The sequence below is a fragment of the Eschrichtius robustus genome, chromosome 13 (assembly GCF_028021215.1).
Source record: "Eschrichtius robustus isolate mEscRob2 chromosome 13, mEscRob2.pri, whole genome shotgun sequence".
Taxonomy (NCBI): domain Eukaryota; kingdom Metazoa; phylum Chordata; class Mammalia; order Artiodactyla; family Eschrichtiidae; genus Eschrichtius; species Eschrichtius robustus.
Window position 1 is genome coordinate 13,241,587 of NC_090836.1, and position 16,718 is coordinate 13,258,304.

General features: G+C 40.7%; 1 protein-coding gene across 3 annotated transcripts in view; it reads right to left on the reverse strand.

The window, feature by feature from the left end:
• Nucleotides 1-1,134, reverse strand: part of EPS8 (EGFR pathway substrate 8, signaling adaptor) — a 198,121-nt gene extending 196,987 nt beyond the window's left edge. For all 3 annotated transcript variants that reach the window (XM_068559812.1, XM_068559813.1, XM_068559815.1), the window contains exon 1: nt 892-1,134. The gene's annotated coding sequence lies outside the window, so the exon portion shown is untranslated. The remainder of the gene's footprint in view (nt 1-891) is intronic.
• Nucleotides 1,135-16,718: the final 15,584 nt, after the last annotated feature.

The window sequence follows — 16,718 nt, forward strand, 5'->3', positions numbered from 1 at the left end:
TGTAAAGGTGGATTCCAATTCCTAATGCTCTACCGCTCTTGACGTCTATGGATTTCAATTCCTAATACCTAATACAGCATCCTACCCCCAAAGAGAGTCCAGCAATGCAACGGGTACTATGGGGAAAGAGGGATTTGAGAAACAGTGCAAAGGGAGGGAACAATCCGTGCCAAGATTCTGCATACAGGTAGTCCTTGAAAGGAAAGTAGAAAGTGAGAGCATAGGAGGAGCGGGCAGGGTCTTGGAAATCCACTCCAAAGGCGTTCACTGACAAAGACACCAGAAGGGCTGCCTCCCCAAAAGTAAAATGGTGAGTGAGCGGAGTGGAGCCCGCTACGAAAGGAAAGTCACCAGGAATTAAGAGTGACAACTATGCACAAACAACAAGCTCTCTCGAAATTTGAGGGGGTATACGATGGTGGGACCTTGGTGCAAAGTGTCAATTGGAAAAGACTCCCCCCCCAATTTGGGGGTGGGGAGGGTGGTTCTCGAAACCCCAAGTCTAAGACAAGCCAGGAGAAGAATACTCGTTCTGGAGTCGCCCCACCGACCAGAGAAGCGCAGGTGTATCTGCGGAAGCTCAGGTTACCGGGAAATATGACAAGGACGGTGTGCATCTTCTCTGCCCACCGTGCAGGAGCCCCGGGCGCGGCGGGCGACCGAGGGTCGGCACCGGCTCCGGGCGCCCCGGGACCCGCCCGCGAACGCACTTCGGCGGCAGCGCCCTCGCACACCTGGCTCCCGACACCAGTTGAAAGCAGTCAAAGTGAACGAAGGCGGACGCGGCGCCTGGCACCACTCCATCCCGGCACACAAAGGCGGATTTTGAAAATCTAGGGAGAGTCCGAGCCGCCGGACCCCGGCGGGCGCCTTTCGCCGAGGGGCTCTTACCTCGGATCTGCCCTCGGGGCCGCGGCTTCCCCGGAGGCGCCTCGAACTCACACCCGGCGGGAGGCGGCCGGGAGAAAGCCCCCGACCCGGACCGCGCCCTCCCAATCCTCCGCGAGCCGCCCAGCCGCCGTCTGCGCCCGGCCGAAGAGACGCAGTCTCCGGGGCGAGCTCAGCGCCGGCCTCGCGCTCGGCTGGAACGCCTGGCCCGCCGCTGCCGCCGCCGGGGAAGTCTGGAGCTGCCCGCCGGCTCACCCGCTCGCCCGAGCCGGCCGCGCGCCGCGCATGCCCAGTGCATCTCGGGGAGCGAGCCAGAGAGCGCGCGCCGCGCGGCCGGGAGCCGTTCCGCTCTCCGGGTCTTGGCGGCAGCCGAGGCGCGGAGCAGCTGGTCGACCGCAGCGCTGGCGGAGAACTGGCCGACGGGGCCGGGTGGGCGGGAGAGGGAAGGTAGGAGAGAGAGCAGGGCAACGCGCCGAGTTATCAAGGCCGCGATCAAAGTCGGACCGAAGTTCTGAGCCGCCGACGGGTTTCCAGAAGTGCCCTGGCAGGACCCACTAGCAGCTGGGAGGCGTGAGGAGTAGAGCGCGAGGAGGGGTTTGCCCCGGGCAAGAGTGGATGCTCCCGGCGGAGGGAGCGCGCCAGTTACAGCGCCCCGGGTCTCAGTGTGCAGTTCGTGGCCACTAACCTGCGGGCAGTAAACCTGCAACACCCAAAGACCCTCCAGCCTTGGTCTTCCTGCTGGCACCCTCCCACCTATTTTTCCCCTTTTGTCGCTTCCTTTTTTTTTTTTTTTTTTTAATCTCCTCAACTCATGCCGTAAACTGGTGGCACCCAAGGGCCTCCATTCGGTCCCGGGGAGTCTCCAAACTACCGGTCCTTAGCTGCAAGCAGCAAGCCCAGACCCGCATCGCCCGCATTGCACGCCTGCCTTGGATCCTATTTTTCTCGTAGCTCTTGCCAAGAGCCTGATGTGGTTTGAAGTAGTGGAGGCTTCTTTCACAGAATGCCTCTCGTGACCTAACCAACTTTATAACCTTCTTCTCCCCCCAGTAGCCCCTGGAGCCACTAAGTGAGAAGTCCTTCCATCTGTGACATTGCATTTGCTTCTTCTTGAAACTCCAGCTTTGTCATAGCTATGACCCCCTCCTTTCTAACTTCTTTAAGGTCACTTGACTCTCAGAAATCAACGAAAGTCTATAAAATAAACTTGGTTAAAGTAGATTGGACCTGCTTGTTTTGTGAAGCAAGGGAGAAGCGCAGTCAGGGGAGAGATTTCAAACCAAGATGGGAAATAAAACCATTATCCTAAAAGTTGGCACAGATCTTAAGTCCAGTCTGCTATTTTAAGTAGAAATCCTCTCTCCAATGTTTTCACTACACCATCAACCACTTAAACTTTTCCATTGTTGGAAGTCTCTATTTTTATCAATATTATGTATAATTATAATTTTTCATCGAGTACCTATGCCAGGAACTAAGCCATTTTTATATTATTATTTCTAATCCTTAAAATGAGATGAGCCTTGTTATACCTATTTAGCAGGAAAATGAAGCTCAGAAGTTTCATTCCTTTTGCCAAAGCCAATGCTGATGCCAGAATTAAAATCCAGGGTTGCTTAACTCTAAAGTTTGTGTCATTTGATTTGTGAACATCAAATCAACTTGCCTTAACTTACACCACTGGTGCTGGTTCTGCCCCTAAGAGCCAAACAAAATTAATCGCATTTCTTATAGACATTGCAAGTCTTAAAATATTTGAACCAACTATTAAGTGACTACCAGATCTTCTCATATTTTCCTCTTCTTCAAAATCTCTAGAACCTTTCATTGTTCTTCAAATGCAATGGTGAGCCCTCATAACCACACTCCATACCCTGCTTTGAATGTGCTTTGATTTTTCACTTTTCTCCTTAAATTGTACACTCAGGAGAGAACACAACATTCAAATACAGTGGGCTGAGAACCGAGTCACACAGGGATCAGCCTCTTTGATCCAAGCATACCCTGACAATAATGCATCCCGAACTTGTATTAGGTTTTTTAGCAAGCATATTACAGAGAGTCAGATCAAATATCCAAGTCAATTTCACATAGGTGACAATTAAACCATATCTTTCACCTTACATAGTCTGTACTTCCATAATTTAATGTTTAAACCTAATTTTTACCTTTAAACCATATTAAATTTCATCTTGTTTGTTTTAGGACATAATTTCAGATTGTAAAATGTTATTATTAGCGATCACTTTTAATTTATAACATCTGTAAATTTAATGAACATGCCTTCTTTGTTTCCACCTAAAAAAAAATGTTACATAAAACAGGCTTACAAAAGAGCCTTGCAGCCCACCACCAAAAATGATCTCTGAGATAATAATCATTTATGCACCAATACTTTTCAAGATCAAGCACTTTAGTTCATGCAACAATGCTATAACCAAGAAGGATTTCATAAAAGGTTTTCTTTTTTTTTTTTTAATTTATTTATTTATTTATTTTTGGCTGCGTTGGGTCTTTGTTGCTGCGCACGGGCTTCCTCTAGTTCTGGCGAGGGGGGGCTACCCTTCGTTGCGGTGCGCGGGGTTCTCCTTGCAGTGGCTTCTCTTGTTGTGGAGCACAGGCTCTAGGCGCGTGGGCTTCAGTAGTTGTGGTGCATAGCCTTCAGTAGTTGTGGCACACGGGCTTGGTTGCTCCGCAGCATGCGGGATCTTCCCGGACCAGGCCTCGAACCCGTGTTCCCTGCATTGGCAGGTGGATTCTTAACCACTGCGCCACCAGGAAAGCCCCATAAAAGGTTTTCTACATGCTCTGCTGAAATGAAAATTCACTGTCTCTAGCAGTCCTAAATCTACAAGTTCAAGTAACTCTTTAAGAAAAATAAACAGGACCTTTTGAAAAATGAACCAGTTTTGGTATCAATGATCTCTATTACTTTTCTAACTGTTTAGAACCAATGTTAATCTTTTTACACTTTTGCTGAGAACTGATGTCAAACTCCCCTGTTTATTGTGCTGCCTTATGCAAGTTTTACCTTCTTGAAGGTTTCATTTGCTAATGCTGGTATGGGAGATGAAAATGATGTAGAACAGAATGAAGGTAGATACATGGAGTGAATGGGGTCTCCCAAATACAAAGTACACTAGCAAAACTTGAGAAACAGGTAAAATCTATAGCTGGGTGTAAAGGCTAGATACAGAAAATACGAAGAAATGATGATGGCTAAATGTAACCTGAAGACCGAGAACTATATGTAAACTTCCCAAGAATCAAATGTATTCTTCAGACACCCTCTCTACTCCAATCCCTCAGTATGATGTGTGAGTATCACACTGGTGACTGATGTGTTTAGCTTTGTGGGCAGTCTGAAAGCCAAGTAATGCAAAATGTACCTGTGGATAAGTTAGATAATGTTTACTGTAGTTAAGAATATTACTATTTTTATGATCTAATCTAAATATTTTAAGCATATCTTGAAATCGAGATATGCTTAATTTCATTTTGGCTACAGCTGACATTCTTATTTAGCCTTGCTGAAGAAACAGGCCAAATTGCTGGATTATTATTTTTGCTCCCACTTTAGAAACTGCTTGAGCTTGCTTCTTACCTTGTAATTGATATCTATATTTCTTGTTTGTTATGGTTCTTTACATCTATTTGGGTGTAGCAAATTCACTTTTGCTTATTCTTTGAATGTGAAAATGCTTTATTTGTTATATACCATATAAGTAGACGTGTGAAAATTTTGAAGCATGAAGGGAAGTGAAATATTTTTAACAAAGAGTCTTTCCAACTGTAACCCCTACTTATCTACAAGGAACTTTATTAGTCAAAAACAAGTAAATGACAACACCCCTCTTTCAGAAATGGGTAGATCCAGTAGGTGGAAAATCAGTAAGGACATAGTTGAAATCAACAACACCATCTATTAACTGGATATAATTGACATCTATAAACTACTTCATCCAAAAACAGCAGAATACACATTCTTCTCAAGCTCATGTGGAATATTCACGAGGATAAAATCACATTTTGGGGACTTCCCTGGTGGCACAGTGGTTAAGAATCCGCCTGCCAATGCAGGGGACACGGGTTCCAACCCTGGTCCAGGAAGATCCCACATGCCGCGGAGCAACTAAGCCCGTGTGCCACAACTACTGAGCCTGCACTCTAGAGCATGCCAGCCACAACTACTGAGCCCACGTGCCTAGAGCCCATGCTCTACAACAAGAGAAGCCACCGCAATGAGAAGCCCACGCACTGCACCACACTGCAATGAAAATTAGCCCCCTCTCGCTGCAACTAGAGAAAGCCAGCGCACAGCAACCAAGACCCAATGCAGCCAAAAATAAATAAATAAATTTATTTTTTTAAAAAAAGAGTTATGGAAGATAGAATGTGAAGATGTAACATTTATCTAATCAGAATCCCAGGATGAGACACCAAAAAGAATAGGTTAGAGGCTAGAGGTGAAGAGACTGTTTAGATTAGATATAGGTTATAGTATATCGCTGACAGTGCTTCAAGATTAATATAAGACATGAATCCACCAAGAGGGGAAGTACTGGCATATACACGTATCAAGTAGAATACCTAAAAAGAAAACCAGAAAGAGAAAGAACAACATATACATGTATCAAATAATATACATGAAAAGAAAACCAAACCAAGATACACGAGAATGAAATTGCAAAACACCAGAGGAAAAGGGCATATTAAAAGCATTGCGAGAAGAAAAACAAGTAGACCAAAGAATTTTCAACAGCAATAATGGCAGCCAGAAGACACTAGAATATCTTCTAAATGTTCAAAAAAAAATAACTGTCAAACTATAATTTTGTGTCCAGAAAAATTATATTTCCAGAACAAAAATGGAAATAAGACATTTTTAGAAAAACAAAAGCTTTGCTTTTTACCACCTTCACTAGACGAACTCCTAAAGCACACCTTTGGATGAAGGAAGTGACCCAATAAGAAATACTGAGATGCAAGGAAAAAATGGTAAGCAAATAAATTGTTAAAGTATTAATTTTAAATGTCTGTAAGAAAAGCATTCAAGATAGAATTTCAAGAGAAACTACCCATATGATATTTACAATGTTTAAATGCTGTTTATGTATCAACTCATTTACATTCTTACAACAATCTTCTGACAGTCTCCATTTTATACATGGGGGAAAATAAAAGACACAAAAACATGAGCCATAAGTCATCTAACTACCGTGTGACGAAGTTGGAATTTGAACTCCAACAGCTCAGCTCCAGAGAGCATGGCTTTGGTGGTTATGTTCTACAGTATCTTAAAGACTCTGAAAGAATAGACACAGAATGCGGAAATTCCAAAACAGTAGAGGAAGAGAAAGGCAATAAGAAATAAACAAATAAACATAACAGTATCTCCACCTGTCTACCCTGTGCAAAGAAAATTTTAAAAATACAAGAAAGAAGTGTAGAAAAAGAGGGCCAAATAGAAACTAGAAAGGAAAGACCAAAGGGAAAAACATTCAAATATGTAAGTAATCACAACATAAATGGATTAAACTCTACAGCTAAAAGACAGAGTCAAAGTAGTTTTTAAAAACATAGCTATATGCTATTTACAAACATAAGGACATGGAAACCATAAGATATATCAGGTATATAATGATGAAAAGAAGACTGGTGTAGCTACATTAAAATCACACAATCACAGTGGACTTTAAGATAAAAAAGCATTATTGGGGATAGAAAGGGCACCACATAATGATCAAATCTACAAGGAGAAATTGATAAATCCACCATTATGGTGGGGTTACTTCAATACTCTCTCACCTATTGATAAGTTATTGACAACTCCATGTACATAGATAGATATAGATATATAGGTATACAATATTTAGAGATTACAGTGTCGACATACAGCAATACGAGAATACACATTCTCATCAAACCCGTAAGAAATATTTACGTAAATTCACCAGTGTACCTTAACATATTTCAAAGAATTTGGATTATTTAGACCGGGGTTGAAAAACTTTTTCTGTAAAGCACTAGATAGTAAATACCTTAGCTTTGCAGGTCAATGGTCTCTATTGCAACCACTCAAGTCTGCCCCTGTAACTTGAAAGCTGTAATAGTCAATATGCTTATGCAATTCAATTAACTTCTCCTCCTGCAGGAACAAGGATTGTAATTAAGCAAATGACCATAGCCATATTTCAATAAAACTTTATTTAGGCACTCTGAATTTGAATTTTATTTAATTTATACATACCTCAAAATATTTGTGTTTTTCAACCATTTAAAACGTGCCAACCATTCTTAGCTCACAAGCTGTAGAAAAACAGGTGGTGGCTTGGTTTGTTGATCCCTGATCTAGACCTTGTAATCTCTGCTTGCAAAGCAATAGAGTTAGAAATATATTTCAGACTAATTTTTTTTGTTAAGATTTAACTTAAAATTTAAATAACAGTACCTTTTAATTTCTAAAGAGTCACTTAAATAAGTGGGATTTAGAAATAGACTTCCAAATAACCATAGATCAAAGAGGAAATCGTGACTGAAAATTTAAAAATACTTTGAACTGAAAAAAAAAGAGAAATAAATTTTGATATAGTCAGATCATGAAATATTCTATAGCGGTGAACGTGAGGAAGCAACCACCACATTCAGCAGAATAAATTACTCTTAGAAACATAAAGTTTCTAAGATCACAGAAAATTATGTGCAGTAAGTTGCCCTTTTTACAAAGCTCAGGAACAAGCAAAACTAAATGATATATTATTTAGGAACACATATATATTTGCTAAAACTAGTATGTAAACAAAGGAATGTTTATCATAAAATTAAGAACAGTGGTTACTTCTGAGGGGCAGGAAGGGAAATGGAACAGGGAGACTTTATAGATAAATTGCAATAGTAATGTAATGTGTGTCACAGGTGTTCACCTTAATTACACTCCTTGCTCCCGCGGAGGAAAAGATTGTTGAATTGCATACAATGACAGAGGAGGGACAGAGCAATTGTTACTCTGATTTGTGGTGAAAGCAATCCAGTGACCGTTGTCTTATTTACCTGGACACAGGTCATCAGAATGCCTCATCGCCTATTATCCCTGACCTTTGAATGTCTAGTGAGCCCTGTACATAAAACACTCCTTTCCGAGCAGGACCACAGATACTCTGTCCTTATTTTTAAATGTGAAAGTTTATTCTTACAATAAGGCTTATTTCCTCCAGAAATTCTAATGCCTCGGTACAGCTGAGGAAAATCTAATTCTCAAACCTGAGAGTTACTCATTCCTTTACTAGTAACACCTGAATATTCTTTAAAATTCAGAAGCGACATCACTTGTTTCATCTTTTTGAGATAACTGTACTGCTCGTTCCAAAGAACTGGAAATTTGCCATTTGACAGGTATCTCACTATTTACAGCTTTTTCTAATCAAATCTAAGCTTTTTATTTTTCTACTTGTGCCTAACCAGGAAAACAGATGACAATCAAAGGAGAAAAATAAAATAACCATGGGGAAAAGTAAACCTCCAGAAACTGGTTAATTTTAAATTACAGTAAAGCCAGAAAATGGAATTCTATCTCATGATGAAAAAGAATGAGGTGGTTATATTAACTACTAACTTGGATGGACATCAAGATATATAGTTGTTAAGTGGTGTGAGGGGAAAGGTGAGTTGCAATACACTCTGTAGTAGGAATGAATTTATGTAAAAAAAGAATAACAGCTAGAGAAATACAAGCCATATTTTAACAGTTTCTTTTATAGGGAGAGAGATGACGGTGGAGGCAGGAGTTCCTTTCACTATTTCGGTTAATATACTTCTATAATATTTGAATTTTTAACCATGGACCTGTATTATTTTGTGGCAGAGAAAATTTAACATTGTAATATTTTGTGAATTTTGTGTTTCTGAATTCTTTACTCCCTCTAGAATTCAGCTAGAGTTTTAAAATTTCCATCCCTAAAGTCTAAAGTATCTTTAGTTTACTGAGCTAAAATAACCCTCAGGCTATTTAACAATTCCCCTTGGGGACCTCATTGGAATTGCAAATGCAGACTCTGTTTCCTTAAGTTGGCACCCCAATTTTTTTCTCCATTGACAGTAGAATCCTGGGGCGGGGGAGGTGGGAAGCGAATAAAGCAAAACAAAAGAGAACTCCTATTACAAATTTAAAGGTTTTAAGAAGCAAATTCGTATCTCTCAGCTTTCTCACTCCAATAGCCCTGGTGCTCAAGAAAACTCCAGCAACCTTAAAGATAATTTTCCTGATAACAGTGCTTAAATCCAAGTTTTGGCAAGACAACAGCAAAAATATCCCCCAGATTCCAAGTCTAATTTCATCTTAAAGAACTTGGATACACACACACACACACACACACACACACACACACAGAAATCTCTAAACGCGTGTTGGCTTTCCGAATACACTTTCCTTTCCTTTAATGAACACTTTTTTTTAATGCAAAGCTTTCAAAGCATTTTGCACACTTTCTTATTAAGCAGAGTGTTTATCTTACTAACCATAGTTACCATTGTGCACATTAAGGGTTGTACTACACAAGTACACAATTCCTTATCCAAACCCTTGCAACCAGATGTTTGCATCTTGTGAAGGTAACGTGATGCTTATACCACGTACGTATTCATAGCACCCCAGCAGGGTCTGTAATTAACACATTATTTCTGCAGCAAATCATATTCACACAAATTAGAACGAAGTTCATAAGTAGCCTCATAGCCCCTCAGATTAGATTTGCTATCAAACAAGCACAACTCAAGTCAGGCTTTGTCACCAAATGAAATTTGAAAAAACAAACAACTTTTTAAAAAACTTTTGACTTGACCTTGCAGATAAAGCTGTTATGCACCTGTATGATGGTGCCACAAGGAGTAACTGCCTTGCTTGCCCTGCATTTGAGACTCTAAATGGCTATCATTTTGAGGGCTTGATATCTGCTTCTTTATGTCTTTCTGCCTCCTGTGTGCCTTCCATCCATTTTGTTGCTGTGACTTCCTCTACCACCTTCCTGCCCGGATAATTTATTATGTTTAATCGGCTATGACCTGAAAAAAAAATAGATAACCAAGTCATTATAATCATGTATGAAATAGAGTAAGTAGATTATACATAAGGAGTGCTAGAGTTATTTCATGATATGTGCATTTTGCTTGCATTCTTGACACCACCTATTTCAACAAGTTAGAGGCTTTGGTTTGCTAATGATTGTCACCTGTATTCACAATTTTTGAGATTTTTATCCTTAAAAAAGCAACCCTAACTTCCTGTTCTAAAAAAAAAGAAATACAATGTCTCATTTTATAGATGTCACCTACTTTCAGAAACGGACATCTTGTGAAAGCATGCTATTCCAATATATGCATATATGACCTTTTGGTCATATGCAAATAAGCTAAGGGCTAAAGTTTATTTACTCTTGCACAAAAAATAAGTGATGACAATAAATATTAAGGTATTTATAAAACCTTAAAGTACGATCTCAGGGTGACATTTCTAAATCATCACAGTCACTTGCCTGTATTTTTCTTCTTTACTCAACTTGCAAGTCCTTCTGTATTCTGACCCCACTCTGTACATTTATCTTCATTTATTAGTGCTCCTGCTGTGAGCTTTCCACAGCTCCAATACGTAGAGCCCTTCCTTGGTGTTGCCCACACAAGGCACACCTATCACTGCAAGACAAATAAACCTGGGGAGGAGTGGAGAGTCATGACTGGAAATCAATGCAGGAATGTCCGTGATTCAAGTTTCCAGTAGGAAAGTAGCCAAAGCAAGTGAAAGATCAATACCAGGTGCTAAGAGAGTGACATGATGAAAGAAAAGTATTGAAAACAGTTAAGAACCCAGAAATCCAATCAGATGGCTCACTAGTAAGAAAGCATCTAAAGGCCTCTGATTCATCCATTCAGCAAAGGTTCAAGCACCTGCCAAGCACAGGGATGGGCTTTGGGGATATAAAAAGGAGTACAAAATGGTCCCCACCCTTGATGGCTTGCAATATTAGCAATTAAACAGTCAGAAATAGAGACAACCATATGCCATGTTGTAACAGCACAATGTAATACCAAGCACTATCTAAGCCACAGAGAAATGAACGCTCAACTCTGCTGTGCAAAATCAGGCTGGCATCACAGGGACTCACTCAACCGCCCTTCGCTGACCACCTTCCAACCTCCTTACTGTTCCTTGAGCACCCTGGCCTGCTTCCACTGCAGCCCTAGCACTGGCTGTTCCCTGACCCCTAACGCTCTTCTTCCAGATATCGACATGGCTCACTCTCTCACTTCATTCAGGTCTCAGCTCAAATGCTACCTCATCGGAAAAGATTTCTCTGACCAATCACCCTATTTAAAACTGTACCACCCAAGGGGAAGGATAAATTAAGACTTTGGCATTAACATACACACACTACTATATATAAAAAGGATAACCAACAAGAGCCTACTGTATAGCACAGGGAATTATATTCAATATCTTGTAATAACCTATAATGGAAAAGAATCTAAAAAAAATGTATATATACAAAGCTGAATCACTTTGCTGTACACCTGAAACTAACACAACATTGTAAATCAACTATACTTCAATTAAAAAAAAACAACCCTGTACCCCCTAGACACACACACATACACATACACACACACACACACACAAACTCAACGCTTTCTCTCTTTCTCCCTATTGCCTGACTTTGTCTTATTTTTCCTCAGCCTTATCACAATCTGCAATCACCTCGTCCAATTATTTATTGTCTGTTTCCCTCATGTAAATTCTGTGAGAGCAGGGATTTATCAGTTGTATTTACTGCTCTATCCCCAGCACTGGACAGAGTTGAATGAGTGAATGAATAAATGAATGAATGAGGAGAAATTTGAGCTGAGTTATGAAGAGCATGTAGTGGCTTGTCAAGGGAACAAGGCGTGTGTGGAGGCAGGGAGGACTCAGAATGTACAGAGACACAAGGGTAATTAAAAGGAGTCAAGGCACCTTGGAAGGAATTTAGAGGGAAATAAAATGATCTGTGCTCAGCACACAGTGGGTTTTCATTCAACGTTATTAAGTAAATAAGTGAGAGAGCAAGTGAGTAAATGAGTGAATGAACACACGATTGAATTAATGATCAGGTTTTTGTCTTAGAAAATGTGTGAGCATAGATGGGTGGAACAGAAGACAGGACGTAGAGATCATTGAGAAGGCTGGTCTTCTACAAAGAGGAAAATAAAGAGGGCCTGAATGAAGAAAGTGGGAATAGAGAAGAGAGACCACACTTGCGAAACAAGTAGAATTTTGATGTGATTGAAGTGGGGGAAGTAGATGAAAGCAGAGGATCCTGATGTAAGTGCCCAGATGGGTGGTGGTGCCGTTGACCACACGGTAAAACCAGGAATGGTGAAAGGAGGCTGTGCTGGGGAGGTAATCTATCCTGGGTTGTACATCTTGGGATTGAAGTCTCTCTGTAATAAGTGGAGACAACTAATATGTAGTTGGAAGGGTTGACCTAGGAGTAAAGTCAAGACAGAAGACAGGTTTGGAATAGCCTTTATGGATGGGTGCCTTTATCTTCAGGAAAATATGTTAGGATAAGAAGACGAAATTCGAGGATAATTTAAGAGGTCGAGAGGCAGAGGGAGAAAAAGGAATGTCCACTGAAAACTAAGAAGCAGCTAATAGAGTGGTAAGAGGAAAACTAGGAGTTTAAGCCCATGAGAATTAGCATGTGCTGTCTTGCTCATTACTGTAGCCCCAGTGTCCTGGTACAGGATAAAGAGACACGCAAATACTTGTAAAAAAGGGAAGTAGGGAAAGAAGGAAAGAGGGAGGGATGGAAGGAAGCTTGGAAGGAGGGAACTGGTTAGCAGTAAGACTACAAAGCTATCAAGAAAGATAATGGGGCTTCCCCGGTGGCGCAGTGGTTAAAGAATCCGCCCACCAATGCAGGGGACATGGGTTCCATCCCTGGTCGTTCCATAAGATCCCACATGCCGCGGAGCAGCTAAGCCCATGCGCCACTGCTACTGAGCCAGAGCTCTAGAGCCCACGAGCCACAACTACTGAGCCCGTGCGCCACAACTACTGAAGCCGGCGTGCCCTAGAGCCCGCACGCTGCAACCACTGAAGCCTGCGCTCCTAGAGTCGGTGCTTCGCAACAAGAGAAGCCACCACCGTGAGAGGCCCGTGCACCACAACGAAGGGTAGCGCCGCTCGCCGCAACTAGAGAAAGCCCACGTGCAGCAATGAAGACCCAACGCAGCCAAAAAAAAAAAAAAAAAGATAATGATAGCTAAGAACTCAGATTTATTTTATTAAGGGATTATAACATGCCAGAGACCATTTTAAGCAGTTTACACGGTTTGACTCACTCAATTCTCAAAACAACCTCGTGAAGCAGGGGTGATGATGATGATACGATGATGATCATCCCCTCTTTATAGATGAGAAAATGAGGCACAGAGAGGTGAAGTTGCCCAGGGTTACACAGGAAGTAAACGACAGAAGCAAGATTTCAAGTCCAGCCATCTCGCTCTGAAGCCCTCTTTGCACAGACGGAAGAGCGAGTTTTGTGAGGGGCCTTGAGTGAGGATGGTTTCAATGGAGGGGCAGCTCTGAGGCCTGGGGAGGGGAAAGGAAGGCAAAGAAGTGGAGAGAGCAAATGTAGACTGCTACTGCAAGGAGGTTCACTAGGAAGAAAGAGGGACAGATAGTAGCTGGAAAGGAACACAGGAGTGTCAGAAGCCGTTTTGTGTTTTTAATGAGCAAGTCTGGCGCACGTGGACTCGCTACAGTCTGTTTACATCACACCCCAGAATTGCTAAAAGAAAAATGAGGGGGTTGGCTGAAAAGACACTCAGGTTACTTCCAGCTCTGATTCTACGATTCCACAACTTTGAAATTCTTTCTCAGTGCAGCCAGATGGAAGATTTCACTTGATAACATTAGTTGGGAAAATAATTTAATACACTTTTAAAGAGGTATATAAATAGAAGTCTAGGGGCCTCTTTATTTGAGTTTCCTTATGATTCACGAGCATTTCATCTTTTCGCATCCTACTCAGCGATGCGTCCTGTCTTTAGGAGGAAGCTAAAGTTTTTCTGGTCTTTAGATTTGGCCTAAGAACACATTTTTACTTTCTTTCCTTAGGTTAGGAAAGAGTCAGGGTCATCTAGGTTCACATCCTTTTTCTCCATCGCCTTTTCCCTTTTGTACTCTACCCCTCCTTGCACAGGAAAAAATTAATTTAAGTGCAGGCAGTTATAGACAAGCCATAATGTTTCTTTCACAACATGTCCTAAACTGTTTAATCATTAGTGTCGTTTCCTGCGATTCTTTCTCTGCTAACTATTCCTTGAGACACTTTTCCTCTTTCCTAAACTTCTCCTTTCCTCCTCCTCCTATGACCAAGTGGAGTGGACACATACCAATCCCAGAAATTACACTAGACCCTCCTTTTCCCTCTATTCTTACCTTATGGAGCCCTTTATTGGCACACATCCTTCAGTGACACATATTCCTATCTTTTTCACACCTTTGAACAACTTTTCCACCTCTAGTTGCTCCTTTTCCTAGCCACACAATGTCAGTTTTCAACGATCTCCTAGTAGGGCTATGAGATGGGGGAGAGATGGGCTATGGAAAATAGCAATACAAAACTCATTTCTTTTCTGGCTTTGGGATGTGTTTTCACACTTACCAAAGTCGGTATATACCCAAATTTGGAAAATCACAGCACTTCAAACAAAGTAAAGCTCTACTTGGAAGACATGTCTCAAAAGGAATTAGAAAGCTATCCATTTAGCTAAATCTGTGCTCTTTGCTCATTTCTATTCTGGGCACCCCTCCAGACAATGGATGAATAGTGTTTATCTCTTAGACAAACGCAAATAATCTTCACAGAGAGATCTTTATTTTCCTCTCCAAAGCATGGTATCTTTCTAGCTCTCAATTCCCCAGAGCAAGGTGATAATTAAAGTGTTTCAGGTTCAAAGGCTCTCTCTCTAAAATTCCTGATGAGCTAGTTTCAGACAGGAATGAGAGTAAACAGAGATGGCTATGATATCATAAGTGAAGCAGGTTGTAATGTTAATAAGATGTTGAAAATACGAGGTGTCTGCCTAGTATCAGTAATTGACTCTGTTCACATTTCCCTGACACACGTGAATCTAAATCCCATCATTCATAATAGTCTTTATTTTGGCAGGTGTATGCACCAAGCAAAGATGAACAGAGTGCAAATAAAGAATCTTTGTCAGTACTGTAGCCAATACCATGATAGCACCTCATTATAAAGAGACCTAAAACATTTCATGACAGCAGGCAACCTTTCTCTAGAAATAGCAGAAATCTCCATATCACTGAAGCCAAATAATGATTTGCCCCCTTTATCTTTACAGGCTGTGCTTTTGAAATTATAAAATAGTTTAGAATACTCAGCAGTGATCTGGGACAACCCAAGTACTTCTTTCTTTATATATAAGCAAAATTTTCAAATATTGACAATGCTGATGATTTTAAACCAATTTAATCAGTTTAATCAGCAAGGGTTCCTCCATCTTATTCTTTGTAAGAATTATTCTCACATTATTTGATACAATAAAAAAAAAGTAATATCTTCATTCTATTTGTCCTTATTTCTGCTTGTTCTTGATTAAAAATAAGCTAAAACTGAATTGTTAAACCAGGAAAATATTGCATTGGCTAAGAATATGGAACTTTTTAGCTAAAAACAATTAATTTGCAAAAGGCCAATGCAAAATGCTTTCTCTCTATTAAACTTTTATATCTATTTTTACAAAGGCTAAAAATATCTAGAACGCGTGATTTATGCCATCTAATAGTGAGAATTCATCTGTATATGAGAACGTAAGATGCATCTGTAGAAGGAAAATTTTTCCCTAAATGAGTTTTTGAATTTCCTGTATTCCTGGGCCACAGTAGTTTCTGGCTGTTTGACAAGACCCATCTCCTAGAGCTTCTGAAACTCTTTCCTAAGAGTCAGTGGGAAGAAGCTTCCTCTCACTTTCTCTGGGAGGAAAGGCCAGAACAACTCTCAGGCCACTATTCTCTCTCATGACCCCTTGTCCTTCCCTGCTTTTAGCTCCCAGGGGTCCTGCCAAAGATTGCACATTGGTTTTAATCCAACTTTTTAAATGAGGGCTTAGAGAAGCAACGTAGAGTTGTATAACTTTTTCCTCTTGTTTTATAAAACATGAGATGAAAAGATTATTCTAAACTACTGACTTTCAAACACCTAAATGGCCTTGGCCATACCTTTATTGGCAGAGCCTAAGAGACCACTGTGGTCCCAAGACCCTTTATGAGGTGGAATCTTGTTTCTGAAGTGGATTTTGGATGATATGCAGTACGTATAAGAAAGTTGTCTTTTCCAGCCACGGTGGAAAACATCTGTTTTGCTAATGGATTTGACTCTACTTGCCAGAATAACTTCCCAGATGTTTTGAAAGCTCTAAACAACTGCAGCCTTTCGGATCTGCTCTGGCTCAAAAATTAATTTACTAAGAAAACATGTAGGTCTGTGACATAAATGAAAATAAAAATATTTCTCTTAACGAATCTGTAATACCAAAATATTTTACATATGGCCTCAGATTAATGGTCTTTTATAGATTTTTTATTTTTTTAAGATATGCATTCAGACAGGTATATACATAGTCTCTTGGAAGGGATTAGAAAGCGAATAGAAAATTATTTCCACTTTCCTGAATGCAACTAGTGCTACTACTAACTATTTATGCTCCTTTGTCAATTCCCCAGCTTTCAATAAATGATTTCCTGGTAAATATATGCCTGTCCCGCTTACATT